Source organism: Canis lupus, chromosome 20 (genome assembly GCF_048164855.1).
Source record: "Canis lupus baileyi chromosome 20, mCanLup2.hap1, whole genome shotgun sequence".
In the NCBI taxonomy this organism is placed as follows: Eukaryota; Metazoa; Chordata; class Mammalia; order Carnivora; family Canidae; genus Canis; species Canis lupus.
Genome location: NC_132857.1, coordinates 52,493,526 through 52,516,725, shown reverse-complemented (window position 1 = coordinate 52,516,725; position 23,200 = coordinate 52,493,526). Strand labels below are relative to the sequence as shown.

General features: G+C 34.9%; 1 long non-coding RNA gene across 2 annotated transcripts in view; it reads right to left on the bottom strand.

The window, feature by feature from the left end:
• The window catches only part of LOC140611965 (uncharacterized), a 41,951-nt gene extending 19,000 nt beyond the window's left edge, over nt 1–22,951 (bottom strand). For both annotated transcript variants that reach the window (XR_012013305.1, XR_012013304.1), the window contains exon 1: nt 22,889–22,951. This is a non-coding gene — a long non-coding RNA (uncharacterized lncRNA). The remainder of the gene's footprint in view (nt 1–22,888) is intronic.
• Nucleotides 22,952–23,200: the final 249 nt, after the last annotated feature.

Below are 23,200 nucleotides of genomic sequence, written 5' to 3'. Positions count from 1 at the left end.
TATTCTCAGTAATTTATAGGCACAATCTCATTTTGTCACCATCATTCTATGATGTCACTAAAATTCCATTATATAGGTAAGCAAAATGAATGTTGGGTTATATCATTTACCATAATCATGTTGGTAAGATGGGAGGCCAGAATGATGTTCCCAGAAATGTATGGTAATTTCTATACTAACTCCAAGTTGTTAGTTTATTTATTTTTTATTTTTTTTAATTTTTATTTATTTATGATAGTCACACACACACACACACACACAGAGAGAGAGAGGCAGAGACACAGGCAGAGGGAGAAGTAGGCTCCATGCAGGGAGCCCGAAGCGGGACTCGATCCTGGGTCTCCAGGATCGCGCCCTGGGCCAAAGACAGGCGCTAAACCGCTGCGCCACCCAGGGATCCCCAAGTTGTTAGTTTAAAAAAAATCAGCCCTACTCATCAATATCTTTTTTAAGTCTATATGTCACCTTACATTGTATCATACTTGATTTTCAGTTACTAAAATAATTTAAATTTAACAAATTCCTGAGAGGTTCTCAATATAAGAATTTTGAATTTCTATCAATCTGATCCATTCAATGCACTCACATTTTCTGGCTCCGGCAGTACCAATTTACTGCAGATCAAACTTCTGGAACTCCTGCATTCCTCTATTTGCCTGTGAACTCTATGTACCATGTCTGCTCTCCCACTCCCAACATACCATGTTCAGTTCTCCCAGATTTGCTCTTCTATCAAACAAAGCCCTAAAGTTTCTTGTTCTGCATTTCATTGGTTGATCTTTCCTCTTTTCCACTAACTTCTTACCTAGACTCCATGGCTCCAAACTGAAAAACCCTATCACCAGATCTCAATGACTACTTATTTATTATTCTATATTTATTCTACTATAGTGCCCATGAAACAAATTCCAAATATGAGTTTGTTCTAAAGTCAGCATTTCTTATTCCTATACCTTGGATGATGAGTCCTGCTACAGAAAGCCCCAAAATTCTGTAAATTGGTTCTAAACAATATCACTGATTTTGATCTTAGTTGATCTCTTAGCGCTTTCAAGACTCTATACTTGTTCTTGGTCTTGGTCAACTTCTATTTTCCTGACCAGATATTCCAAATCTTGATATATTTTATCAGCCCTCTGGTCAACACTTTCTCCATAAGTCTTATAAATTTGAGGCCATCATACATGAACTACTTTACCTTATGCATCCCCCAATTTACAAATATGTTCCTATTTCTGTTCTGTGGGAGGCTACTTCTGAGATGGTTCCTAATGATGCCTGCTTCATGTTATTCAGGCCCTCCTGTAACTTCCTCCCATCATGTGTGGGATGGACCTAAAAACTTGCCTCTACAGAATAGAATATGGCAAAAGTGATGGGATATCATTTCTTAGATTATAGAAGACATAAGTCTCACAAAATTCATGAATTGCTATTAAAATTAATAAATTATTGTCTAATTCATGTTATACATAAGAATGTGTCACGTGATTATATTAATATAACGCACAAATGCATTCTTACCTATTAATATATAACATGTTGCTATTAATATAAATACAACTTAATAAAATAGAGAGCTTTAATATTTTAAGTACAAAAACTATAAAACCGGAACATTTTTTAAAAGTGTAGTTTTTCTTTTCAATGTGCAAGATCCTCAAATGTGTGTGTCAACTATTTCCTTGGTCTAATTTGTGGAACTGAGGTGGAAGGGTTTCAGAATCCAGAGAAGTTAGTGATAGGTCAATGAAAACAGCAGGAAGGTTTGCAGATTTAGATAGAGTTTTGATTTTGCTACTAGAAATAAAGCACAGAATGTTCTAAGAGCATCGGAGACCAACAGACTATGTTCCTGCTGAAGCAGGTGGTCAGAACCAGGATTAGCCACAGCATTCAAGGGCGAGAATAAGAGGCACACAAATGTTCGGGCTGTACACTGAAGGAAATGATGCAAACTGTCCCACCTCAGGTAACAGGCGACTTGCATTGTATCTGTTTCAACTCTTCCCATGACATTCTTCATGGGTGACTTTTATCACATTAAAATAAATAATAAATGCTGCTTCTTTTACTAGGTGGCATTAAAACAAAACTAAAAACAATTCACTACTGCTTAGAGAAAATCATTTGGAGGTAAGAAGAATACGTTCAAGCTACTTGAGCTCCTGCTCTACACGTTTCCTTACGATCTGAAGCAGAAAAATTGGCCCATTAAAGAAACATTTTCCATGACCTCCTTAACCTCTTTTTAAATAATTAAGATGCCATGTAAGATTTGTGTCCCTGCTTACAATTTGTTCCTGTTTGTTTACTAGTTCTCTAACACGTCTGAGAAGTTTAATAAATGACCGATGCTCACAAAACACATTGGGCATTTTTCCCTAGGGACCCTGACAGCCAGAAAACAGACCTGAAATAACTCAGTTAATGCCTGCTTGCGTACACGTGGTTCAGACAGAGGACCTTTAGGATTAGAGGTCAGAGAGACTGTCCTTGGGAGCTGTAGAGCCCAAGCACCTGCTTGTAAAACCATAAAATGCAATAGCATAGGACGGTTTATCGTTCCTTTCTTGCTTCTCCTCTTCTCCTTAGTTATTAAGTAAAAATCCCAAAGAAAGGTCATATAATATAAAGGAAACAATATTGGCTACAGCCCTAGACAAACTGAGTCGTTCCCTCTATGATTTCGAATGTTTCAATTGCTGAATCTGTAAAATGGGAGCAAAAGCACCTATTTCACAGAGGATTTATGAACATTAGATAAAATATAGGCACAGTGGCCATTACATGCTATGTTCTCTTTAAATCAAAGCTATTTATTTCCTTGACACAACTGTACTTTTAGATAGGCAAAACAGAAAAATATCAAAGTGGAAATGTGTCCTTAACTCTAAAATAGAAAAGCTTTTGTTATCTAAGTATTCATAGTTTGTCATTCTAAGTCATTAGAGTTCCTACAATTAGATGTATTAACTGAGTGCTAGATAGATCATAGCTTACAGCTGACAAATAAAAACCGAAGAAGAATCTGTACTCTGTCTTTCCCCTTGGAGTCACTTCTGCATTATTTAGGGGTCAGGAGAGAGGCTACCGGGACACAGGATGCTCTGGGCCTTCTCTGATCTGGGTTTTGTCAGGACTAAAATTGTTATGGCATGAAATGCACATTCCTCCTGAACCTACAGTCTTCTTTTATTAAAAAAAGAAAGAAACAAAGAAAAAAAATACTATAGTTCCTTTGGTGATTGTGAAAAAAATGCATTTTGTTGCAGAAAATTTGAGTATAAAAAAGACATGAAGAATAAAATAAACATCACCTACCAGAGCAAAGTATTTGCTAAAAATTGGTCTTTCTCTAATATTTTCTTCTGTTTTATATATATATATATACATATGTATATACTTTTATATATTTGCATGTCTCCTATCCATTCACACATATGCATAATTACATGAATTATATACATAGATGTATATATTTATTTAATAAAATTGGCCAATTCTACATTTAAAAAATAAACCATGAGAATTCCCTATAATATTAACTTCTTTTAAAAACTATCACTCAATATTTTTATAATAGTTCACAGCCTAGATTTTTTTAGCTCATTCCTGACTGTTTAATTTCTATATTTTCTATTCTTTCATACCACTATAACTTTTGAAATTAATCTCTATATTAAAATATCTCTATGCATATCTCAATATTTCCTAAAATAAGTATAATTGCTGAACCAGAAAATAGAAGCTTTTCAAAATCAATTTTTACTAAGAATGTCATGCTTTACAAATATATCCATAGATTATTATTTGCCTTTTAATTAGTTTAATATAAAAAAATTTTACATGTACATTGTAAGTATATCAAAATTTTTCCCTTTGGAGTTCTCCCTCTGTTTTATACTTAAAATGAACTTTCCTATTCTGAATTTATACTTATTTTATAGTTTGTTTGTTTTTTTATAGTTTTTTTACGTTGACTTGTTTTATAGTATTGAATTTTACACAAAATATTTCAGAATACCTGGCTATGACTTTGGTATTGCATCAAAGACCTAGTGAATTTCCTCAACACCAATGATGGGCTAGATCCCTTTTCCTTTATCATTTCCTAAATTCTTCTTCTACTAGGCTTCTTTTTTCTCACTATTGACCTATTACTCTATGGAGTTATCTTTCCAATTATTAATTTTTTGTTCACTGGTCCACACCTTGCTACATGAAGAATGACCTGCTGACCAGCTGCATTACCATCCTGGGAGCTTGTTAGAAATGCAGAATCACAGGCCTACTCATTCAGAGTCTCTACATTATTCATATGGTCATTAAAGTTTGAGAAGAACTGGTGCACAACAGTTTCTTTCAGGCATTGAGTTGAGTCTTGTTTTGCTGGCTGAATGAGAGGAGAGTGTACTGGGGTCGGGAGGACTTGCTAAAATCACGGTTCTCATTGGTTTGGTTTCTGTCATTCCAGCAAATTCTCTTGTACTATAAGACTACTTTTTACAATAAAACTTTGACCTCAGGGAGTCTTCTCTTCTGTTTGCTTTACTTACAATCAACTCAAACAGAAAAGAGTAAGAAATTTAAGAGATCAAAAGGGTCACAACCCAGGTACTTAATTCCTAAAATGTCAGCTTTTGATGAAATGAAATGAAATAAAATAATAATAAAATAAAATAAAATAAAATAAAATAAAATAAAATAAAATAATAAAAAGGAAAATGGAAAGCCCAGTCTTTTTTTTTTTTTAATTTTTTATTTATTCATGATAATCACAGAGAGAGAGACAGAGGCAGAGACACAGGCAGAGGGAGAAGCAGGCTCCATGCACCGGGAGCCCGATGTGGGACTCGATCCCGGGTCTCCAGGATCGCGCCCTGGGCCAAAGGCAGGCGCCAAACCGCTGCGCCACCCAGGGATCCCGGAAAGCCCAGTCTTGTCTAAGAAATCAGAGTTACTTAGGACTCTGAAGAATTTAATAGCGTCGTGGTGAACCATTTTGTCTGCTACTGTTGAGATGCAAGCATTAAAGCAATGTAAAACTAGCTAAACCCTTACAAAAAAAAAAAAAGAAGAAGAAGATAAAAAACCTCCCTTCTTGTCTTACCAACACTGCTATTATCACATAGTGTGTTTCACATGATAAGCCATTCATTAAAGCATCACCTACTGTTTTTTTCCTCCTCGGAACCAGCTAGAACATGATCTGTCTCTGCATGAAGACATTGGACCTCTGACCTTTTCTGTAGCTATTCCAGGCAAGTATAATAAACAGAGTTCACTAGGTTTCTGTAAATCTCTGATTATGTTTACTGTGAAATCCAAGTGTTCGTCTCAGGCAGAAAAATTAAGGTTGATTTTCAAATATTATGTACAAACTCTAGCTACTAAGCATTCCATAATGAACACTTTGGCAATTTAGAGCAAATTAGGGTTCCCACTAGGCAAGGATGACATGCACTGCAGTCAAAGAAAGATAGTATGTCGTTAATGGAGAATATTCACCAAGAATTTAAGATAAACCCAGAGAGCTCCACTCATTGTAAATTTGGAGGAAAAAAAATAGTCCTGGCCTTCATTACTGGGACATGTGGCAGTCTTAAACTCTCCCGGTCGCACATCTCACCTTACTGAAGAAGGCTAATGAAGCACAGCCCAGTATCAATAGGTGGTTCTTTAAGGACACGCCAAACGTGGGAAACCAGTTACGTTCCACACGATCCTCACTGACAGAACAGTCCAACATACACAACTCTTGCCAGAGATTAATGCAAGGGTTGATTAAAATGAGGAATGAACTTTTATTTTCACCCAAGCACAAAATCAAATCAGAATTGCACTGATTACATATGTCACAGAACCAAGATGTTAGTTAGTAGCTCATGATAGGCAAATTATTTGCATTATATATTTAATTACAGAGCCATATGTGTATTATGGGAAAGTTTAACTATATAGATAAGGATAAAAAAATATAAAAGTCATCATTATTCCTATCACCCTTACATAGTCATGGTTGACTCTAGTCTATATCGTCAGAGAATATATGCGCATATATGCAGGTAAGTGAATATATATGATGTGAATATATGTGACAATAAAAGGCTGTGTACAAATATATAGATACATACTGTGTATGTGTATATATATGCTAATTTATTTGTCTTTATGAGGTTAAAACATGTCTTATATCTGGAAATATGTATGTGTACATGTAAGTACATATATATGTATGTCTATATGTATTCCTTGTGTCTGTGTGTGCATAAATAATTTTGGTAAATTTGTTTTTCAAGTAATATAACACACACACACTCAAATTTCTGTGTCAAAAGATCAATAGCACTTTTAGTAATATTCCACTTTACAAATTTTACTATTATTTGTTTCACTACTGTTGGATATTTAGGTTGTTTCTAAGTTTTCTTTTATTACCATAAACAACATTGTAATGAAAATCATTTATATAACTGTCTGATTATTTCCTTAAAAATAATGGAATTACTGGGTCACTAACTATGTTCTTTTCTGCCTTATGAAATATATTACTACATTATCCTCCAGAAAGTTTGTATTAATTTACTTTGCTCTTGGCAATGTATTAAAGTAAACTTTCTCTTCCTAAAACCAAAATAGATGTTATCATTAAAATTTGTTAATTTGATAAACCCAAACCAATATATTCCTTAATAAGAAAGTTGAACTTTTTTTATATGTTTTCTCTTACTTTTCTATTATTGTATTCATTTTGTCATTATTTGATTATAGTACTCCTTTATACCTTAAAAAGATTACCCAAAATATATTAAATGTACAATAAATATTCCATTTTGCCACTTGCCTTTCACTTTGTGGTGGGAATTTTGTTTTGTGTTGTGCTTTGGTAATCAGAAAAAACTAAATTTTATATGGTCAAATATATCGATCTATTAATTTGTGACATACTAACAAACAATTTTTACCTTAAGATTCAGAAGTAACTAGACTGTTTTTGTTGCTTCTTGTAGGTGTTATTTTTTGATTATCTCTCATGTCCATCTCGAAATAACCCTGATGCCAAGAGTAAAGTAAGGATCCCATTTTTTTTCCAGATATTCATGATCTGATCGATCACTATCTGTTAAATCTCTTTTTATACCACTGAATTGAAATGATATTGTCATCTGTGATACATATATTACACACACACACACACACACGAGTTTGTTCTTTATTACATGGGCATCCTCTTTTATATTCCGGAGCCTATTCCTCACTATGATAACTATTGTCATCATTTAGTATATTTCAATTGCTTGTAGTGAGATTCCCCCACTCATCTTTTATTTTCAGAATTGCATTGCTTTTATTACATGATTATTTTTTCAAATAATATTTAGAACATCTTCCCAGATGGACAGAAATTATTTGAATGGAGTTGCACTAAATTAGGAAGTTTTGGTATTGTGGTCCTTCTATACAAAAGCAAAGATCGTCTTCCATTTTTTCACTTTCAGTTTCTCAATGAAAGCACATGGTTTTCTTCAGGTGGGCCCTGTATCTTTGATTAGTTTTATCTCTAGGTGTGTTATGTATTTATGGTAAGTAAAATTAGTGGGTTTCTGGTTTTTTTACTTTACATATAGGAAAATTTTTTTTTGCAAGTAAACATCATAAAGTGTCATGCACAAAACTATCATCTTTAGACATAATTGTTTCACACTTTACTCAGATTTACTAGTGACACTACGACAGGTGTAATTTTCAAGGGACTTATAATCAGATATGTCAAGAATTTAAGTTTTAGGATCTCATGCACCATAAAGAAATGATTTAACCTACTCAGTTTCAGGTAAATTCAATCATGTCAGTGTTTTCTCTTCATTTATGTTTAAACTCATCGAACTCGCCTTTTGGCCATTCCTCCATCTACATGTTGAGTGGGTCCTCAGGTAGCAGGGCGGGCCTTGGTCTGAGACATCTGTCCTCTGCTGCCTTTTCCTGCGACTTCCATGCCCATTCCTTGGAACTTTAGTTTTCACTCGTGTGATCTGTGTTCCCTTTGTCCTTAATCATACGGCCCACCTTGCAAAGCTGTGGGTGTTTTCCATTATGATAAATTTGAGAGGTCTTTTGACTATAGCTGCATTCCTCTTCTTAACTTCTCCTCTCTCTCCATCTCTCTGTCTCTGTCTGTCTGTCTCTCTCCCACTTTCTACCCTTCCCTCAATTTCTGTACCCGCACAGGGACATAGGGAAGGTTCCCCTATTCTCCATGGCTTTCTGTCATCAATTTTACCCCCAAAACCCAGCCCAGCCATTCACACTCTGCTGCCTCGAGCTTTTGCGACATGGGACAAATCTGCAAGGCCAGTGCCTTCATATACAATTGAGCAAGTTTTATTTCATCATTAATGTCTACTAATTTGTTTTTAGGGAAAATTAATTAAATTGCAGTAAGTGTTTCAAAATTGTGAAAATTACTGTAAAACAATTATTCAAATAAAATGTGAATTTTCTAAAAGTAGTGTCTTACTATAGAGAATTAGCTTTTAAAGGACTGTGTTCTGAAAGCCCAGTAGCCACATTTTGTTCAACTACCAAAAAAAAATGCATTTGCCAGTATTTTATGTGACTCTATGGCAGCATTATAAGCATTTTTTCTTTTTTTGCTTTTGGCAGCAAAAACAAGATCTTATAAGTAGGAAGGGCACTAACATCTCCCCACTTTTTTTTCTAAAAGTGAGTGATCTTTTCATTTGCAAATCCTTATGCTAAGTGCCAACCAATTACTGTGGTTATTAACAACCATGTGAACATTTTAATAAACTATAAGAGTAACAATAGATGACTCCCTATTCTAGAGTACCTAGATCTATAACCACTGCTACCTGCCTTCTATACATTAACTTAGTATTTATTGCAAACCTATGGACTTGCTTTTATTGTCTATAAAGAATAAACTCTGACATAGAAAAGTTAAAAAGTTTGCCGAGGGCACACACTTTGAAGGAGCCTGAACACAAATTTTTCATCATAGTAGGTCATTGTCCCCTGCCCTAAGATTTTCTGTCTCATCGAGCACAGGCTATGGAGCCAGATTGGGTAGGTTGAAATCTGCCACTATGACCTCAAAGAAGTTACTTCACTTCTCTTAGCCTCAGTTCCCTCTTTTTTAAAATGCAAATAATAGTTCCAAATTCCTACGATTGAATGAGGATTAAATTAGTTAAAACATGTGAGGTACTTACTGATGCATAGTTAGCACTCAAGAAATGTTAGTTACTAGAAATACAATTCTATGACTGAAAGTATGACTATAACAATTATGCAAATTGCAATTATGAGCATATCATTATATTTATTAATACTGTTGCTAATTCCACAATTTTGTCATACAATAGGTTTAATTATTTCTCCCATGTGATGAAATAGGTACTGCCCTTTCTCTTGTAATTCACTTTAATTCTGTAAGATAGATGTTAATCACAGCACACAGAAGTCACAACAGGGCCCAGTTGTAGGCCAGGAACGTGAGGAATTTTTAAATAGAGCTTTACAGTTTACAACGCACTTTCACATCCTTGCAGGCATTTACCTATATATTCCCACAAGAAAATGTTGCAATAAAATGCTTCATGAGTGTGTTCATTTAAAGTGAAAATGTACTTGAGACTTTGGGGCTTGAGAATTGCCTTTTATTTATTGGTCCAATAAAAAAATATCATATTATCTACTTCATCTACTTTTTCCGCAAGGTGCAATATTGTTATGAATATATTCTGCATGCATTTACGGATTTTATCTTTATCAAATTCAACTTAAATAGCAATTTAATCCAAGAAATCTGGTTCAAATGGGAAAAAAATAACATGTGATCATTTTATATTTCTAAAAATCTGCCTTATTTTATTTAGTGATGGAATTGTAGCAGTTTTTAAATGTGTGCTATGTGTTTGAGACTACTCTGTCTCGATTTTGATATAGGTGCTTTTAAAAATTTATTTTACTAAGATGTTTTCTTTGTTTACATCTCACCATTTCTCATAGTTCCTCATTTCTTATGACGAAATGATCCTTTTGCTTACTGCCAAGTGCTGATCTCATTTCAACTTTGATTGTGTTTTAGTCCTTTTAGTCAATACAAATAGTCTTACATTAGATAATCTGGATTAACATCCTGCTTTCCGCTTAGGAATAACTCTACTCATATGATCAAAATATTAAGTCAATCTTCTGGTGGGGGATGGACAGGGGGCAGGGGGGAAGCCAGTTACAATTGATACTTTAACATTTTGCTCTTATCTCAGGCAGCTACAGTTTCATACTCGTATTGTATGAAAGAAGTTTTAATGTGGCAACATGAGATTTAAAGTCAAGTTTTGGTGAAGGTGGTCAGGACTCCATTAAGGGTGAAGTTTCAGACTTATGCCAATAGGTGCCAGCTAGAGAACTTAAATGAGCGAAGCCAGCCTGGTATAGGACCAACAGGGAGTGAGGAAGAGCTCAGGGATCAAGAGAATGGACATCTCGCTGAAAGCACAGCTGCTATGAAACCCACTTACTGGCTGTCAAGTAAAAATGTGTGTTCACCCTTGCCAGCTCGTAAGACATTTTTTCCCTAGAAATTAGTATTTTTTTAAATGTGAAATCTTCCAATTTTTAAATGTTTGTAATCATTTCAATATTTTTTGAGACACTGCAGTTCACAAAAGTGCCATTGCTATGGTCCTATCTGGCACACAGACATCTAGTCAGTGAATTTTGTTTGGAGGCAATCTCATTTGCTAGACCCCGAGTCACAGCCTGGGGTCTAGCAAAAGTTCCACGTGTTTGTAATCTAAATCTCTCTGCTTACAGGTTCTCCGCCCCTTACACGAAATAATATCAAATCCTCTGAGGCTTTCACACATGTATTTTAAAAGCGGCGTGTGTCTTTGACTTCAAACTCAAATATTTTCTTTTATTGACTCCCTCTACACATAATCTCCTAATGAGAACCAACCCCTTTAAAGATTTCACTTATGTTTGTCTCTTCTTATCTATATTAAATGTTTTGTTTTGTTCCAAAAAAGAAAGCAGCATTCCTTCTTTCCTGCTTTACCTCTCACTACTTTCAAGATATATACCACATCAAAGATGAATCAAAAGACTTTAGCTCGAAAATGCTACATGCCAGACACATAACCAAGGACTTCACTCAGATGCATGTCACCCATAGTGAGAAGTCCCCAAACAGCCAGACTACAGGTTCAAATCTATAGTTGGTCACAGCTCTTTCAACTAGCACACAAAAGTTTAGCCTGCAATTACCACACATAACATCCTAATGATGGGTCTTGTGACAGGAGCCACACACACGGACAGGATGCTTTTCAGATGACTGGTTTTTTTTCAACCTTGCAGGCCCAGAGCCCCGAATGAATTTGCTTGGGCAACTCAGCTCATTTGTCTTGTCCTCTTTTCCTATCAATTCTCCAGCATTTGAAAACACACTTTTACTTTCTCTACACCTCCCTATCCTGGCTTCTTTCCGATTTAGATTTCACTTAGATTACTTTATTCTAGAGAGTAACCTAATTTCTTTCAAAGCCTAAACTCTGCCTTATTTGAGAAAAGTTCAGTATGTTGTTAGCTCACTGTTTCATGTACCATTAAAAAGAAAAAAAAAAAAAAAAGACATAGTGAGAACATTCTGATCATTAGTACTATTACCAGATTTTCCATAGTTATTCAATATCTTAAGCTTAAAATTATTCATTTCTCTTCTGTGTGCATTTTTGGACTAAAGTAAAAGATTTGCTATAAATATTTACTTTTCCCATTAAATTAGCAATCATTTATAAACAAAGTAAAGGCAGTGCATACCTGTTTCATTTCTCACAACAGAACTAGTATTTCAGGGTTTTTCTTTTCTCATTTCAGACAATTAATAATGCTTCTCACTTGTCTAGCATTTTCAAAGACATCCATATCCATGGCCTTACTCATATTCCCCAACTACTGTAGGTAGAACAAGAAATCCTCACCACTACTTTTCTGAAGGGAAGCTGAGGAGCAGTTGATGGAAGACACTGTCATAACAGGGATGATGAATGTTGCCAGGTGAGCAGATAATCAGCCACACACATGCTCAACAGTAAGGTATCTGGATGCTAAAACAACTTGGGAAACTTTCAAAAATCCTGATAAATGAGGGCATTACAGCAACTTATAGTGGTAATGGCTGCAAGAATGCTGAGTTCCCAAGCCAGAGACCTGGCTCTCCACTAACTTCTCAGGTCTGTTTTAGTTTCTTCTAGAATTGACATCCTTCCCCTTTTGCCTCTGATATATCATGGCACAATCTTCCCAAACCAGAACTGCCATATTTTTACCTATATATATTTCATATTCCTTTTTTGGAATAAGACCTATATCTGCCATATTAAATTCAAATGCCTCCATTGTCTACCAAAGATATAAGGACATTTGGCACCACCATATGTTCCCATTTCAGTTTGCTTGTTCATGTATTCATTTGTAAAAAATTCCTACTGATAACTATAAGCTAGGAATTATTTGAGTAATAGGAATGGAAAATATAAATAATATCCATTCCATAACTGTAAAAATGATCACGGATAGGGATCTAGACATGTCAATAATTGGTTACAAAATAAAGTGAGTGTCCTAAAAAATATTAACCAGTTGCAATGGGAATAAAAGAAGGAGAATATCTGTGTGCCTTGAAATAAAATGAGAAATCAGTGAATTTTCAAAGCAGTGAATTTTCTTTCGGTTTTCCAGGATAAAGAGGGCTCAAAGCATGAGAAAATGGCATTTCCAGCAAAGAGGACAATGGGCAAACGACTCTGCTTGAAATAACATGCCATAACTGGGTAATAATGAGAATGGACTAGGTTATGTGGAAGTGAAGTGCAAGCTGAGGTTGGAGTTTAATGTCACACTGAGACAGTTATACTTTCTCCTAAGGACAATGTGTGGCTTGTGAAGGCTAATAAGGAAAGGGAGGAATGAACCATTCTTCTTCTTTTTTTTTAATTATTTTATTTTATTTTATTTTATTTTATTTTTGGAATGAACCATTCTGTACTAGGTAGTACGGATAACTTGTGGCACCAGAGAGGATAGAGAGGAAGACACAAAAGCATCCAAGGACACGACTTAGGGAAGATATTGCAAGAAATCGCCCCAGTCCTTACCAGCTTGATTTCCAAGGTTAATCAGTGCAATCATTCCCTTGCTTATAATCCTAACTCCCTTGCCCTTCTTGCTGCCTTTTGTACTTTGGCAAACCACAATGGTGGGGCAATTTAATTCTGTTCTATGCCTGCCCATGGTTGGACAGAAGGCACAGCCTGCTACTGTTACTTGTTCTTGACTTAGATTCATAAACAAGAACCCTAATGTTGTCAGACAAACGTGCTGTGCTTTTCTCATATCACTTTGCTAGATAACTGCCTTTTCTCTACCTCAAAGTCTACCTGCTACCCCAATCCTACATTCAACACATTACCAGGCTTCCCTCTCCATTAAAAAGCATGAAATGGTAAAAAAAAAATTAAAAAAAAAATCACAAACTCTGAGATACTACATCTACCCACCTACCAACAAATGAACTCCATGGTTGCATTACTAATGTGTGTGTGATAGACGTCACATGTAGCTACCATAGAGCAACATAGATATAGACATAGGCATTGCTATAGATATAACTGGTGTTTCTATCTGAAGTCAACCCCTCCATTTGTACACTAGACCCAATCCTCTCTCACCTCAATATGTTGTACCATCAATTCTCTACTACAGGTATCAGTTTTCCCCTCTCTATATGTTTCCACTGTTACACAAACAAGCTGTATTTTTCCATCTTTATCTCTTTATAAACACTACATCCTTTTCTGGTTACTACTCAAGTTACTACCTTGCTCCCCTTTACAGGAAATTTTCTTGTAAGCGTTGTTGACATTTGCTGCCACCAATTGCTCTACTCCCATTCTCTCTGAAACCCACTTGAATAAGGTGTTTTATTAGAAGCACCATACACACTACTTTGTGAAGGTCATTTGTCATCTCCACTTTGCTGTGTCTAATGCCAAGTTCTCAGTTTCTATCATGCTTGATCTAGAAGCTCATTCCTCTCTTGGTGGCTTCCAAGATCTCACAGTCTCTTCATTTTCCTCCTACTTTAGTGCTTCCTTATTCTGAGACTCTTGGTTTTCTTCTCTTCTCCTCAACCTCAGAATTCTGGATACCATAGGACTTGATCATAGTATCTATACCCGTTAGGACCTATACTCGCTTCCTTGAAGGTCTCATTAAGGCTCATGGTTTTAACTATCATCTATATATGTCTGACTTTCAAGTGTTTCTCCTAAAATTGAGATTCTAAGTTTCAGAGATCTAATTTCACCCTTCTACACCTACAGATGTTTACATAACTAAAAATTGGATGTAGCTTGAGATGAATATAAACTCAAATGCCTACTAAATATTCTGACTACATACCAAGTAATTCCTTACACACCAAATTTTCATACCAAAGCTATTATCCTATGTTTTTGTGTCCTCAAGATCCAGCTACAAAGGAGAGAGGAGGTACGAAAAAGAAAGGGTTAAACTTCAAAGAGGAGAAAACAACTTCTTTCATATGATGCACTACTTTCCCCATTCCTGAAAGACTTCTACAGGAAATGGAGTTAGAGCTCTACACAAACCAACTCAGAAAAACAGAACCATTCTTACAAGATACTTATCTGCTGACAATCAAAAAAAAAAAAAAGAAAGAAAGAAAGAAAGAAAGAAAGAAAGAAAGAAAGAAAAAAAGAAAGAAAGAAAGAAAGAAAGAAAGAAAGAAAGAAAGAAAGAAAGAAAGAGAAAGAAAGAAAGAAAAGAAAGAAAGAAAGAGAAAGAAAGAAAGAAAGAAAGAAAGAAAGAAAGAAAGAAAGAAAGAAAGAAAGAAAGAAAGAAGAAAGAAAGAATTCTTTGGTGCAACATTTAAAAAGCATGAGAAATTTGCATAGATGCTAGTTAAAAAAAGCTGGATAATAACAGTTTCTAAGAAAATAAATGAAGAAGAAAAAGCCTTTTTAACCCTACGGCTGCATATACTTATATAATCTTCAAACTGCAAATCAACTATGAATTACTCATTATTTCAGTATCTATATATTCCAGCAGATATTTTCTATGGCCCAAATGTCTTTTTGATATAGTTGAAGTTCAACCCTATTTGTGCTTCATACAGTTTTGCTGTCCACATGGATGCCCATTGAAAAGTGATGACTATTTAGAAATTTTAAAGAATTTTTGTTCTCTAATTTGGCTGACCAAGTTAACAGATGTCTCATATAAGACTTTTTATACTAATTCTTCCTGATGTTAGCAACATTTCAAGTTAAAGACAAAATTACAGCCTGCCACCTCTCAGCTTGACAAAGCTGCTAATCCCTTTTTACTCACTTTCGGCATTTGAGATTATTTAGATCTTCATCACCTTCTCTGTTTCCTTATTAAGAATGTCTGATCTGTTGTCAATTTTAACTAACTAATTAATATATTGTTGACTTGATCCACACCTTAATAGATAAGAGTCAAACAGCTCAGGACTTAAGCTGTTGATCTTGGTATTAAGTGTAATTTCTAATAAATTAACTGTAGGTATGTGCATGAGGAGAGATGGAAGTTTCTTCATTACTTAGGTGTTGTTTTCCAAGTTTGTAGATTATAAAACCTAATAAGATCTTTTTGTCCCTCCTTGTATCCTCATTTTCTGTCACCTTTTGTTAATTTCAGTTATACAACTAATCAAAGAAAAAAAATGCATATAACAAAGTTACCATAAATATGGGGATAGTTACTAGCAGCTGACAGAAAAACTTCACAATAGGAAAGAGGTGAAAATTGCTAGATGAAATGTTAGGACTAGAAGACATTCTAATTGCACACACTTAAAAATTTCTGCTTGGAATTATTTAGTCTTCCGCCTCTCTTGAATCTAGGTCTGCTTTGTGCTTTCAGAGAATTCCCTCATTCCCTTAAGGCCACATTTCAACAATAACAAACCAAGAGATAGGGTGTTAAATACTTGATCAACCAAGTGTTTTAATTTGGGCACAGTGCCAGGCTACCAATTTCTTACTCTTATTCCCACTTAATTGACAGATGGAGCCCAAATGGACTAGTTGATCCAATTTCAATTAAACATTATTTGGGGTAGGAAAGGCACCATCGTGTTCATATTCTCAATAAAGCAAGCCAATAATGTAATAATGGCCTAATCAAAAAAAAAAAAAAAAAAACACTGCAGCCTTCAACTATGGAACTCAAAGAGCACCCATTCCTCTGTACCAGAGAAATACTTCATTTGCCTTTTGGAAGGCTACCTATGACTTTCAGAAGTTCTGAACAAAACAAACAAGAAAAAACAAAGAATAGAACAAATACTATATGATTAGTAAATGAAAGTAAACCCATAAACCAATATTATCAGTGTCAAGAAGGAAAGATGCAAGCAAATCCTAGGAGATGCTGATGCAAATCTGTCCACATCAAGTCCCTATGTTGACATGTTCTTAGTACAGACTCCTTTGGGGTTTCATGCAGACCAGCATAAGGCTTAACTCAGAATCAAACTTTGATCTCAAGAATTTTGATCAGAACCTCTTTATGGAAGGGGAAATTAAATTTACTAAGATTATGAAAGATTAAGGGACTGACCAAGATGATAGGGAGTGAGAGGCATGGTTATGAGGAGAGCCTCTGGAGTTGGAGTGCTGAGTTAGGATCCTAGGTCCTCATTTAGTAGCTGTGTGACTTTGGGCAGTTTCCATATACACAAAATTGGAATGATAGTAGTAAAATATGTATCCAATTTTTCTGAAGATTAAATGAGATCTAGTTTGTAAAGCATGTGTCACAGAGTTCCTGGCTCATTCTACACATTGATAAATATTGTTAATATCATTATTATTGAGCCAAGACTCTACAAATATTCGAGCTTCAACTCTATGCCAACCAGCTCTACCCTTTAATCATAGACATAGAATGTTAAATAAGACTGTTCTGACCTCAAAAAAAGACAAGTAAACAGACAATTATAATGCAACAAGTTAATTGCTATGTTAGAGGTTAGCACAGAACACTTCTGGTAACAGAGGGATATAGGGAATTTTTTCCGGATAAGATGAAAACGATGCCCCAAACACAGTATTAGATTTTGTGGATAAATATCAAAAATATGGCTCTGTCCCTGAAGTGTAAGCGGAGTCTAGGTCAACTCAAACCTCAACTCAGGCCTTTTGATTCCAAGGTCACTGGCATTTGCAGAAAATATGCTTAAATCACACGCAACTGCCTTCAATTCTCTCATCCATTCCTTTGTTTCTCTTTAAATCCCAATAACCATAAAACAGTATCCTATGGAGAAAAGAAATCAAAATAATAAGTAATTAAAGTAAAAGTAGTTATTCGAACTCCTCATTTTTCAATAGGATCTCCTTTATGTGCACATAAATAATAGTTAAAATGTGTACCCAGTAAAACCTGGAAGGAAATTCCAGGCATATAATTGACTCTCTGGCTCTAAAATTATTCTCTCTATATTTCTGATATCATTAATATATTAACCATAATTAAATTCTTACTAGTGTGAAGTAGGTTTTTACACCTTGGTGCCTCTCAAAACTATATTTGATGAATAATGTGAAAAATATATCCCCCCAACACCTGCTGAGTTCCAACTATAAAATAAGACCGGTAGTAGCAATTTTAGATTAGCATTCAACAATTACCTTACATTTATTAGTTCTTTTAAATGTTTTATTGGAATTGAAACAACCAATATTTGCTCATGTTTCATTAAATCCCATTTTCAATGTTCGGCTCAAACCTAGTGATAAAGGAGGGTCCTTTGAGCTTAGTGGTAATATCATCTAAGCCTGAAAATAACAGAAAAGACTTCAGAGTCAACATCTCTTTGGTCTAAGGTAACAAGAACACCTGAATAATTACTCAAAATTATAATACTAATAAAACATGAATAAAGAGCCACTTACAGTTCATCCGGTATGAATTATTTTAAGCATGTCTAATAAAAGAGAGCTTTAAAAGAGCATTAGCAGAATTTATTTAATTGCAATGTGTGCAGGGCAGTGTTATATTATGTACCTGTGGCTTTTCAGAATCACACATAGTCTTGTACTTAATGTGTATAATCAAACAAGAAAATAATAAAACTGGAAACTATTCTTCAATGGTAAATTTTTGCCCACTGAGCTGTCAATTGTGGATGGATTCATGATTGATCAGAATAATACACAATGGCACGGTGTAATTCTTTAGTGTGATGTTGTAAAATGGAGTATTGCTTCTGTTATTTTATCCAGTTTGCTTTTATATGACAGGGTTTATTGTGCGTTATGTTGTAGCTCATTCCTCTGTTCACAATGCCTACTGATGTGTAATTATGACTTGTCTGAACTGTAAGAAGGAGCAGTAAGTGAAAGGAAATCTGCAAGCACGCTTGATTTATGAGTCCTGATACTATATTACAGTCCTAATCTGCCTGCTTAACTTCGCTTCAGGCTAACTTACTGTATAACATGCTTACGATTAGCACTGTAGCAAGTTGTGGAAGATTTACTCTGAAGGAGCCACTAGATTTTTTTTTTTTAATGATTTAGTCATTATTTCAGTTACAGGTAAGGCAATAAATTATTTCTTTTATAAAGACTTCATGTCAAGGAATGACCATTATTATAAAGGTATTTTTATGTGGTAACAAAGAGCAGTGTGTGGAATGTTTTCTCCGTGTTAAATATCATAATGTTATTGGTTATGTTTTATGATGAAACCAGCCATATTCCTCTTCCTCTTCTTCTTTTTTTTTTTTTTTTTTCCTGTATACTATAGCTTTTGCCTGGTGTTACAAATGCACCATGAGAATATCTATTTTGATCCAGGGCATCTGATTTTTTGCAAGAGTAGCCAAAAATAGAAATTACTATGGATGAGCAAATGAAAGCAAACCCATAAAGCAATGACCTCAGTGTCAGCAAGGAAAGATGTAAGCAAATTTGCCTTTTTTAATCACCATTCACAAAGACAGATACAGCTGGAGTTAAGCATCACAGTAGCATTATTGAATCCTAGCATATTCAATTCACATGCTTTTAGAAAATTAAAGTTATAAATTACCCTTTGTTTCCTCAGATCCAATCTAAATCACCAATAAGAAAAATCATCTTCTCCAAAGCTTATTTGTGACCAGGTTTTGCTAAATGTCTAGGTGGAAAAAAAAAACTTGAAAAATCATCTGTAGTTCATAATTTAGTATGAAATAAACAGCTCTGTGAATAAGGACATGCAAGCATCTCTGAGTCACTACAGAAATATCCTTAAACAATATCAATGAGCTGGATATTCCAGAATTTTTAAAAATCCTATCATTTGTAGCATTTTATTTTTTCAATTGTCTTTTGTCCTGATTGAATTCTATTTCCCTGTCTGCTATTTCTCCTGAATATTGCTTCTATAATCAGCGAAACATCGGGTTTGGGATCTAATGAGCTGAAATAAAAATTATTAACTGATTACTTCATGATGAAAAAAAAAAAAAAAAGACAAAGTTCCAGAAGAGTAACATAGAATTAAACTCATGGTGGACAACAGAGGGCTGTTACTGTGAACACAAATATCCTCAAACTTATACAAGTTTGGAAAAGTTAGTCAGAACAATGATCTTTTATAATGAACAATACACCCTATTACATTCTGGAATTGCAAGAAATGCGTTTGCAATATTTTTGGTCATTCCATGCTGAATAATTAGTTCATTTTCTACTTCTTGGCACAAAAAAGTCAGTCTAATTTTAGACTTCTCGAGGTGAATTCACGTTAAGAACCCTTTATCTGATCTAATATCATTTAGTAAATGTATGACTGAGTAGGGGGATTTTTCTCATTTGGGCATCATTGCAGACAGTGTCTGCCAAAACGTGCAGATGATATTTACTGAACTAAAGGTCTACGTTGTGGGAGATAGCCCCAGATATGCACTTCCTTTACCAATCATCAAATTAAATCTGATTCTTAGCCATTTGAACGGATTGTAGTTGGAAATCAGAATGGTTTATATGCGCTGTGGATTCAAGTCGACTTCTTTTAATTTGGTACTTGTGAACTGTTTCTTTAATGGTTTAACTATCAATGGAAAATGAGGGATGGAACTGCATACCATTAGAGTGAGCCCATAAACCATGTACTGTTCTCGCTACACCAAATATTTCAAGGCTGGCATCGCTCACACTCAGAATAGACAACAACAAATCTCCTCTATGCAACCATCCTAATCAGTAAGAACATCATTCTCTTGAATGGATGGGTCTAAAAGCACAGTTATCAGTTATTCTGATGATAAAATCATGAACTAAAAATAGAAGTCAAAGAGTTCTGGGTAGGAACTGTTGGTTAGCATATTTTTAATGACAATTTCTCCTCCCTTACACCCAGTGAAGCTACATATGGAGAGTCTCAAGTGACCATATTTTAACTACAACTCAAGGCACACCTTATTAATTTACTTGAAATGGTGATATATTTAGGACTCTGAAACCATCAATATTTTCCTGCCTTTCACACGCTAAAATGTCCAATTGTAGTCTCTGTACTCAAGAGCTTGAGTCTGATTCTCTAGTCTTCATTCAGGCAAACTTTACATTGGAGTCAATGCTTAGCACAATTAGGTCGTCATTATGCTGTTTAGGAGGCTTTCCTTGGTGAAAATTCATACCATGGGCACATTTGCAATAGTTCTTATACCAATAAGCAAAAGAAACACACACACACACACACACAAACACCTAAAAAGCAAAAAACTCCATGAGGTAAAAAAAAGAAAAAAAATATATATATATAACTGTGATATTTGCCTTCATTTTTTCTTCCAGAAGATAATTAAGATACCCCTTGGTTTTCTTTTGACCAGATTTCTAAATAGACAAGTTTGAAGTGCTAAGAGGCCTAACAGGCAGCAACGCATTCTCTGGTTGATAATTATATTATACAGGAATAAATGAATCTCCAACCTTAGAAAAGTCATCTTACCCAGCTGCTTGATCAGCAAGCATTGCTATTTTCTCTCCAAAAGAGGCTTGAATCAGATGTTAGAAAATCTGGGTTTAGTTCCCTTCTCCATTACATATTTCTGAATCTTTGACATAAGCCGTTCCATATGTATCTGTTTTTTTAAAAGGTCTTAATAATTGCCTTAAATACTGGATTTTGTGAAAATTAAAAGCAAAAAAAGAGTGGGAGAATTTTATTAACCGAGACCCATATAATGTGTGTGTATGCATTACAGTCACCAACATGATCGTTGCCGCAGAACTGATTCTTTTTATTGTTATCTCATTGGGCCTACCACCACCAATTGCTCCCCTTAATAATTGCCAATAGCATCCCTGTGGTTTCCCAAACCCTAACCAAATCTATCGGTGGCTGTAGCTCATATGTAGTAATCTTGCCTATACGCTTCAGGGTCTCCCCATAAACTCCCAAAGTGCATTTCCCCTCCCAAATACCTCATTTTTGTTTCTTGCTCCTTTATGGAAACAAGCTAACACCTGGAAAAATTTCTCCTCCAACAGCCTTACTCAACTCTGTCAGAGAGGAATTTAAAATCTACATCCTTTGAGAAATCTTTCCCAATTAATAGAGATTTGTTAGGCCATTTGCATCATCCCGTGCCACCTAATCATATCTAAGCCCTGTGTATAAACAACGATAGCAGTGCAGCTTATGAAGCCAATATTATTTGTGTTCCTTTCTACTCAATGTGTTATTTGATATGTATTATAGTCATGCCTGCATTTTTGTGAAGTCTCAAAGTCTAAATAAAGAACTAAGACTAATCATGCTCAGGGAGTATGTCATATTACAGTGGAGCTATGGATTTCCGGTAGATGCTAGTTTTCCTTTTTTCTGATAATTACTCGATGGGAAGACACACTTGTTAGAAAATATTGGGAAAACAAACATGTATTTACCATCTCCTTGAATGACCTCTGCAAGTAAAAAAAAAATAAGTTCTTGATATCAGAAACCTATAATTTAAGCAATAAGTCGTATGGATGAAAATGTTTATAAAATTATATACAGTAGAATTTTAATTTTATTTTTCAATAACCATTGAAAAGTAACATACTACAGACACATAAGTTTTAGCAACATATAGTAAAAGCCAAGTTATTCCAGGATGATGAATAAAATAAAATAAATCTAGTCACATTCAAAGCAAATACTCTACCATAATGGTATACATGTAGTATTGTTCTCTACAGAAGCAAAAGAATCATAGCTTTACACTATGGAAGATGTAATATTTATGGTGAAACATGTATTTGTCCTATTGTCTTTATTAAGGATGGTGATCTTTAACAGCTGTGTCTATCTGAGAGTAATACTGTGCTAAGTACTTAGGCTAGTGACTTGCAACAAAATAGGCATTCATATATCTGTCATTCAGATTCTTAGTGCCTGGCCCTGGGAAAGGCTCTCTGCACCTGTATCTATGCACCTGAGCCTGTCACCTATGTCCTTGGCTCCCCTACTGTTAAGAAAAAGGGATATGTAGTTACACTAACACCCTCTTATCTTCTAGGGGTATGTTCCAAGACCTCCTGTGGATGCCTGAAACCACATATAGTGCCATATCCATAGATATACTATGTTTTTCCCATACATACATACCTATGATAAAGTTTAACTTATAAATCGGGCACAGTAAGAGATTAATGACTGTAACTAGTAATAAAATATAACAATCATAACAATATACTGAAATAGAAGTTATGTGAATGTGGTCTCTGTCTCTCATAGTATCTTATTGTATTGTACTCACCCCTCTTCCTATGATGATGTGAGATGAGAAAATACCCACATGATGAGGTGAAGTGAGGCGAGAGACATAGGCATTGTGACATAGCATTAGGCTACTATTGACATGTGATGACATGTCAGATGGAGGTTCATCTGCTTTCAGACCACAGTTGAACACAACTGAGACAGTGAAAAGCAAAACAGTGAACAGAGGGACTATAGTACAGTTCCAAAGGGAAAGAAAAAAAAAAAACTTTTGGAAGTATCATTGTTTTGTTTTGTTCTGTTTTGTTTTGTTTTGCTTTTTATTCCCTAAATAACTAGTCCTCATTCT